Below are 10,000 nucleotides of genomic sequence, written 5' to 3'. Positions count from 1 at the left end.
TTTAAACGGCACTTGTTTCATTTTAGGTTTGGTTTTCTTTGATATATTTGTATTGAAAATTCTATTTGGTTTCGTGTTACTTCTTGTTCAGAATTTCCTTTCTTTTATATTGTTTGCACTGAATGTTCTTATCTCACTTATTTTCGAATAGGTGCATGTAACGTAAATAAAATATTTTCTTTGGAATCATAACATACACTAAGCATCACATAATAAACACCGCTTGTACTCTCTGGTGTTGTTTCATTTTACTTTGTTTCATTTAAAAGTATTTTCTGCTCTGTTTCTTTGTCCTAGAAGCTCACCTCATTTACACAGATGTACAATAGTTCCACAGTATATCTGCGATTCACGAGTATTTATTATACAGTGATTTCATTAGTTTTTCATTGGGATTTCCAATATCACACACTGACTGTCACCAAACAATCCAAATATGCCGACATTTTTGGAACGAGGTGTGACTGTGGTCAGAGAATATTCAGATTGCCATATTTTCGTAGAAGATCCCGGTATACAAGCATGAAATATAATATTAGCTTACCTCTGTATACAATTGGTATGCTGGTTTATTGAATAAATAGACATATGAATGAAACATCAGTAATGTATTTATTTAGTACTTGGCCTCCCGAATGTATCTCAGCATTGGCTACGCAAATATTCAAGTTTTCTATACAAGTTTATATAACCTAACCATGGAATACAGATAGTAAAATAAAACTCAGCCGTGATGTATGGAAAATGTTATATGCTACAAAAGCTTATTTGATACATCCTATCGTGTACATTTGACCCTTTTCGTAAAACATAATGTGTGTATTTACATAGTCAATGCAGCAGAGTTCAAGCAAACTAGTATATTAATGTTGGAATCGGTTACTGGCAGAAGCATTGCGCAATCGCGGAGAAAGGTTCTTCATTCGATGTTGCTCCATTCTATACGGGCGTAACATACAGCATTTGAACGATCCGCTGCCCTCTCTGCTTACAACTGTCGCATCCACGATATACTCCAGTTCCCATCATGATGGGTGTAGATAGTTTCTTCGTGTCTGATCTTGCCTACATAGATACTTAAAGCATTCAGTGAGAATGTTACCCATGTTAACCAAGACTTAGATGCACAACAGAGACGGTTGATCGTATTTTGTACTTATCCCAACACATGAAATAGCTGTGAAAATAAATAGTAAATAAATAAAAACAGAAAACTCTATAATAGAAGTATTCTCATTTCTTGTGCGTAAACTGTTTTAAACGTAGTGTGGTTGAAACGAAAACGATTTTCAAATATCATAACTAGCAAAGGCCTCGAAGAGAAAGAAACTTTCTTTCGATCAGCAACACATCTACGTTTGAAAGGTTTCAGATTTATGACTCTGTTATATGATAATAAATATCCATTGCTAATAAATATCCTGCGATAAAATATATTCCGTTCCCAAGGGCAGAGCAACCTCAGTTAAATACCACAGCGAAAGGTATGACATCCTAAACATATTTCATTAAATGACCGTTTCCCTAAGACATTAAACGAAAATTTGCCTAAGCCAATATGACGTGTGTACGAAGTCATCTTACATAAATATCGTAATTTGAACGTAAATAACTGTTCGGTAATGAAACTGAAAAATTCATACGATTATCCGTCAGAGGAATGTGGTCGTAATGTAATAATCGCCTCCATAACATCATGATGTACAAATTGGTAATATAAATTATATTATATACAATTATCGAACAAAAGTAAATAAGGTTATTTACCTTGCCTGTTGAATTCGTGCATCAGTCATATAACACGAAATATAATAGCTAAAATGCCACTAATACAAATGTGTATTCATACATACATGAATATACACACACAGTCATACATATATTTATACATATACACACAGACATTTATATATATATATATATATATATATATATATATATATATATATATATATATATATATATATATAGAGAGAGAGAGAGAGAGAGAGAGAGAGAGAGAGAGAGAGAGAGATAAATAGATAGATAGATAGATAGATAGATAGATAGATAGATAGATAGATAGATAGATAGATAGGTATGTATGTGTGTATATGAGCATATAAATAAATAAATATATATATGAATTTATGCATACAGATGTATATGTGCGTGTATGTGTCTCTATATACGTGTGTGATTTGTATGTGTGTATGTAATAACTATTAAAATAAAGTAATAAACTTGATGTTCCATTAATCCATTTTGAAACTGGGCAACATCAACATGAACACGTAATAAAATACATTCAAAACACAATATATTTGCCAATATACGTTGGCAACAGCAATATGAGATTTACAATCTCGTATAATTATAATCATATATTACATGTTAAAAACAATTATGTTAGAGTTAGAACCACACACTTACGAACCATACCGTATTGTATTGCCTTGCACCTAATCTTACCCCGCAAAATTAAGAACAAGTCGATAAGCATTTACTTCGATTCTACTTGTTACATTATTTATTGCTCGATTATAAGAATAATTATTGTGAAAACGCGTGTATAATTAATACAAATGATTTAATAATTATATTAGAATTGCAGATAATCTCTGAATACCTTCTATAAAAGGGTCAACTGTATTTGACGTGTGACAGCGATGAGAATTTTTACCGATAAATTTACTGTATGACCGAATTAATTTAATTGAATATCCGCCTACCAATCGACGATTTGTATGCTGGTATAAAAAGATGCATACATGTACTTGATAGCAGTGTTATGATAGTTCTACAGTGACATAGCTAACAAAAAGTACCCATACAGCCAGTAGGTCTAATAACCTAAATTACAAATCTTTCTACGAACGCTGTTAAACACAAGACAGATTATTCTGCATCAAGAACAAAACTTCTTTCATTTTCTGTTTGGTATCATTAAGCCCACGTAACAGCTGAATAATCATATCGTAAACATATGCACACTTCGTACACCTGCACCTAGTTCAGACTCAATTGCATGTCAACGTGTTTATTGTAAGCCTTCAAATAAGCATACTCTTTCGTGTGTTTGTACAGACTCACTTGCATGTACATAAATATATATACAGATACATAAATGTAGTTGTATGAGTTTGTGCGTGCAAGTGTGAGATCGACAACCTTTGTAGTGGGTTGCTTTCCCTTCTTTCCAGAATACTTCACTGTATTTAGAACTGTTTTTCTAGACCTAGACCACGAAATGGAAGCCTTTTTATGTCTACGGCACCTTATGAATCAGACTCATCACATTGAAACTATGTTATATATATATATGGGAAATGCAGATTCGCATTCGTTGTTTCTTGCAACGTACAACAATCTGTGCGTCATTATCTGTCGTTCTTCCTGAATTTATATTTACTGCAAGCTGATTATATTATTATTATTATTATTATTATTATTATTATTATTATTATTATTATTATTATTATTATTATTTTGTCTTTATCACAGGTTTTGTTAGAGCTTCTGCAGTCTTGCATGCGAAGCAGGTTTACTACCAGCAGCCTACGGTCCCATGCTATTCGTTCTTTTCCGCTATCTAATACTTTTCTGATTATTCTGGCACCCTATTCCAGTTTCCTTTATATTTCTCTTGATGCTTTCTGATACTTTTCCATGCAGTTTTATTTTTCAAAACGCAGTAGAAAGTCGAGTAACATAAAATGAAAAACTGTTTTTGAATTCTTTTGGTTTAACTTTACATTCGCCAGGGATTAGGTGTTCCGTTTCAAAGAAAATGTTGATATCATCAGCTTATTGACCCTGTCGGTAGTCTCCACATCACCAAATAAACATGTAATGCCTGATAAATCACACTACATTAAGCCTTCGTCACAATATATTTAGTCAAGAATGAGGGAACTCGCTTGAATATTTGGATATACAAACATTTAATTTCAAATAGATTTGGAGAATTTCTTCACATAAAATTAAATATACTCTTACTACTACTACTACTACTACTACTACTACTAATAATAATAATAATAATAATAATAATAATAATAATAATAATAATAATAATAATAATAATAATAATAATAGTAATAATAATAATAATAATAATAATAATAATAATAATAATAATAATAATGATAATAATAGTAATGATCATCCTTTTATTATTCTTTTAATATTCTTTCCATAAAGTTATTTAACCTTTTTTTGTTATGGTTTTGGTTAATATTTGGACAAATCAGTTGATATACTTCGCAACACGTTAGTTATACAGAAGCATATTTCATTTTTTTTTTTATAAAGGTTTGTTTACTTTAGTTTTTATATCTGCTCCCTGCATAAATATTTGTTTTTTCGCCATGGATAGAATTTTAACAATAAATAAGAATTTAAACTGAGAATGCTAAAATTTAGATCATATACTGCAAGACACTTCAACAGATGTTAACGAATCTACCAATACACAATCCTGAAAAAGTATATTATTTATTGACCCCAAAACGACACATGACAAAGTAGGCTTCGTGCCGGATTTGAACTTAGTTAAAAGAGATCCGTAACAAACACTACAAAGCATGTTATTGGATGCTCTGACGAATCTGCCAATTCGTAATGCGTATAAGCAGTCTAAATGCTCATATTTTAATCTCTATAATTCTGTGCATTATCCTCGCGTTTCATTATTCTTCCCTTTTTTTTGTCTCTTTCCTACACGTTCTTTTATTTAATGTCATACCACATCTAACATCAATTTGTACTGGATTGTTTTCTCTTTTTTTTTTCCAGTTAAGAAACTCATTTGTTTCCAATAAGTTCACTTCAATACAGTTTTAAAGCGAAACACTTTTTTTCCTGGTTGCTTATTTATTTTTATTTTTTCAATAAAATTGAGCAATACTTTACACAATATACGTGTTAAACGTGCCGTATCTGATACTTCAAAACGCTTCACTTCGTTACGAGAACACTCGTATATAAACACGTACGAACACACAGACATACATACGCACACATACACGCGCACACATACCTACAGACGTATCTGTTTCTACAGAGCAACGTTTTATGTATGCACATGTGTATTGCACCTTGGAGGATGTATGTTTAAACAAGATTTAATTGAGAGCTGATTGGATTTAACTAAATGCTTCCTAGCTCCCTTGAACGACTTGCATCATATCTCACTGGTGTCGACTTGACGTTGTTAGAATAAGTATCTTATACGCAGGGCGCCATGACACTTCAATACGTTGTAACCGTACACATATTGTCGTTGAACTTAATCGAAAGAAATCAATACTGTCATGAAAAAAAAGAGATCCATCGAATTGATCCATGCGAGTGTGTTCGTATGGATGTCTGTGTGTATGTATTTGAGTATATGTGTACTTGTGTGTGCTTTCCAAATGAAATTCATTTTCTCTAAACCTTTAAATAACAAAACTGAGGGAGATGCGTTCACATACTCACTGAAATACATGAATTCAGTATACACACACACGTGCGCGTATGCATGCTTGTGTGTGCGTTTGTGCGTGTGTGTTGGTGTGTGTGTGTGTGTATGTATGAGTGTGTGCGAGTCTGTGTTTTCTTATCTTTCTCTATATCTATATAGGTAGATATATAGATAGATAGACAAAAAGATAGACAGACATACAGACAGACACAGAGATAGATAGATAGATAGATAGATAGATAGATAGATAGATAGATAGATAGATAGATAGACTCAGAGGCCTTCGTATTTGGGTAGATGTATGTATATGTGTATACGAGAATGCATGCATATAACTGTATGTGTGTATATACTTACAAACAGATAGATATAGATTTAGTTATATAATACACCTGTATATATATGTGTGTGTGTATATATATATATATATATATGTGTGTGTGTGTGTGTATGTGTGTATATATGCATATATATATGTGTGTGTGTCTGTGTGCGTGTGTGTGTGTGTGTGTAAATACACACACACACACACACACACACACACACACACACACACACACACACACACACACACAGAGAAAGAGGAAAAGAAACTGAGAGGATGAGAGGGAGCTGAATGCGGGTTTCAAGAAATACGGTTAGACCGACCATATGTACTGACGAAAATATGTTTGATACATTGAAGCGCAGTCTACCAGGAATGAAATTTGCAGCTGTGTATCCTTGAACTTCAACAATGATGGTATGAGTGCATTCTACCGTACAAATATGGTAAAAGATTTTATGGAAGGAATAGAGCAATGGATGATTAAAAAAAAGTTGAATCCCAAAAAATCCTGAAAAATAAAAATGTAATGGAAAGGAACGTAAAATTACTTTCAAACAAAACGAAAGCTATTCGAAAGAGTATTTATTCATAAATACATACATACAAGCAAGTACATATACAATTAGGCATGCATGCAAGCATACATGGATATATATTTGCATACATATACATATATATACATATGCATATATATATATATATATATATATATATATATATATATATATATATATATATATATATATATATATATATATATATATATATATATATATATATATATATATGCATATGTATATATATATACATATATATACATTCGTAAACATAGATAAACATGCTCACGCAAAAACACGTGTATGTATTATATATATACATATATATTTATATATACATGTGTGTGTATGTGTGTGTTTATGTATACAAGGTACGTGAGATGGATAGTCGATGAAGATGTCACGGGATGTGTGAAGAAAGTTTTCTCGACAAACACATGAAATAAGAACAATTTCGGCCAGAAGAAGTGTGGACGTGTCAGGTTGGAGGTTGTGTCGAAGGTGTAGGTCGAAGATCTACACACTCAGACACACACACACACACACAAACACACACACACATATGTATATATATAGGTATATAAATAGAAATATAGAAAGATAGATAGAAAGATAGATAGATAGATATGGATATGCAGATATATATATATACATATATGTACATACAGCTATGTATGCGTATATATATATATACATATATGTACATACAGCTATGTATGCGTATATATATATATACATATATGTACATACAGCTATGTATGCGTATATATATAAATATATGTAGTGTGTATGTGTGTGTGTGTATTATATTTATATATACATATATATATGGATATATATATATATATATATATATATATATATATATATATATATATAGTTGAAATTGTACAAAAACCAATAAAAAGGAGGACAACACACAAGGTGGATTAGATTGTACAAGGTATAGATATATGCATATATGAAATATATACATATGGATATGTATGTTTGTGTGTGTGTGCGTGTGTGTGTGAGTGTGTGTGTGTGTGTGTGCGTGCGCGCGCGTTTTTATGTGTGTGGGGTGTATGTGTGTGTCTGAATATATATAGCGAGAAAGGGGTTTATGTGTTTGCTGTGTATATACCGACTTTTGTGGAATCTAATGGTAATAGCTTTCTAAAGGATTATTTGATTGCTAACATTATTTGAATACCCGTATTATTTTATTAAATAACCCTGGGGATAACGAGGCTACATAAACACGGCACCCGTTTGCATCACATTGTTTTTCGTTTCCTCTCTCTTTTCCTTCCCATTTTCTTTCTCTCCCTCTCTCAATTATTTCGCATATATTTCTTCCTAGAAATATCATATAGATTTCATTTCATTTCTACAATTCAAAAAACTTGGTATTAAAACGGTTAAGCATTTGATAATACAGTTTCCAAGAAGGTCAAATCAAACATTTTGACGCAGAATAGTTCTTATTTATCATTATAACATATCTGACAGAATAACAGAATGTTTCATTAGATAGCATGACAATAGCGAGTAAGATATTTTCTTTCGAAGAAGATAACAGGAACTATTTTGATAGCAATGCAAATTTTACGATTGCATGGAGATTAAATTCGAATGTAAATATAGATGTATGTATAAACGTATGTATGTAAGAATATATAAATATATTCATTTGTGTGTGCGTGTTTCTAATATATATCTATATCTAAGCACACATACACACACACATACTCTTACTTGTTTCAATCATTTGACTGCGATACACACACACACACACACGCATATATATATATATATATATATATATATATATGTAGGATATATATACATATATACACTTGCTTGTTCATACACGTGTCTTCGTCTTTTGTTTTTCTATAAATTTCAACTATACACATATACATATATATAGAGATATACATATATATATACACACACATGTAGTTGAATTAAGTATTCATGCGATTATAAACTTAGAATATATAGAAACATACATACTTGCATGTATAAATACATATGTACATACACATATACATACATACATATATACATACATATATACATACATAGTACATACATACATGCGTACATGTATACATATGTACATACATACTTACATATATACATACATACATACGTACATGCATACATACATATATAATACATACATACGTACATACACACGTACATACATAATACATACATACATTCATACGTACATACATACGTACATACAAACATACACATACGTACATACGTACATACATACATATATACATACATACAGCATGCATACATACATGTATACTTACATACATACATGCATAGATACATACAAATATACATACATACATACATACATACATACATACATACATACGTATTAGCGTAATCTATTCGTTCTTTTAGGAAAGGAATATGTACTTAGCTTATACGGGTTCACCACAAAAATTAATACCAAAATACATTTACTTTTGCACTTAATTTCCACGGGTTTGTTTTGCTGCCTTTGATTCTGTTGTAATTAACTAATAAAAATATGAGGGAAAAAACAAATTTATTACTTTTCTATATTATAAATTTTCTTCTATTATGGTTTTTTCGTATTTTAATTTTTTGGTCGTTTCATTGTAATCAATCTGTTATTCTCGATTGTGACCGAATTACCGGTAAAAATTAAAACTATAAAAATAGATTTGTAAACAAATAATACTAACACTTCTGAATCATTTATTTACTGAGAAATAATTCATACTTTTAACGTTTGGAAACCACACTTTGTGTGTGTGTGTGTGTGTGTGTGTGTGTGTGTGTGTGTGTGTGTGTGTGTGCGTGCGTGTGTGTGTTTAGAAGAAAGGATAATGCATTACATAGGAAATTGTGAGAGTGGACAACACGTCCAGAGAAAATGGAGCAGAGAAAGACCACACACAGAAATTGGAATGGTGAGTAAAGGCACCCAAATTTGGATGAGCGAAACACCAAACCGTGGTGTGTGGAGAGAATGTACTGAGGCATTCATGCAGCAGTGGAATGAACATAAAAGATGATAAGGATGATTAAGGAGTATATGTGTGTGTGCAAATAGAGCTTGTTTACCTTTAGAATTCCCAAATAGCCGGTAGTATTCTTATGGTTTCAAAGAAGAAGCCATGGATGTTGTAGCAATGGAAATGTAAATTGCTTACGGAGAGCGCAACTGAGTATCGCCTGAGGAGATACATATGGATCTTTTTATACAGGTAAACCGTTAAATAATTTAATTTAAACTTAACTTTAAGTCCTGCATATACGAGGATCTGTATGTATCGAAACCGTACTTACATTTCCTTTTGACTCTTTTACTTTTTACTTTACACACACACACACACACACACATACACACACACACACACACACACACACACACACACGAGACCAGTAGGTGGACTGGTCATGCGCTAGAAGAAGATCACATGTCATGCGTCTCCTACGACCGAATAATTCTCAAAGGGAATTCCGATTGCGACTCCAGACATTGAGTTTAATGATAATAACATCGAAATATAGCGTAGAAATGAGAGCCCAGGTTCGAAATTTCCCCAAGACACCTGATGAATGATGGAGGGTATATCAACCGAAACGTTGTGTTAACAATAAACAAGATGAGGACAAATATCCGTCAAA

General features: G+C 31.7%; 1 long non-coding RNA gene across 1 annotated transcript in view; it reads right to left on the bottom strand.

Moving 5' to 3' along the window:
- Positions 1-10,000, bottom strand: part of LOC128250039 (uncharacterized) — a 400,943-nt gene that overhangs the window by 389,737 nt on the left and 1,206 nt on the right. The window lies entirely within an intron of this gene.

The sequence above is a fragment of the Octopus bimaculoides genome, chromosome 19 (assembly GCF_046866305.1).
Source record: "Octopus bimaculoides isolate indiv1 chromosome 19, ASM4686630v1, whole genome shotgun sequence".
In the NCBI taxonomy this organism is placed as follows: Eukaryota; Metazoa; Mollusca; class Cephalopoda; order Octopoda; family Octopodidae; genus Octopus; species Octopus bimaculoides.
Note: the sequence above shows the minus strand (reverse complement) of the source record. Positions and strands in the feature narration are given on the sequence as shown.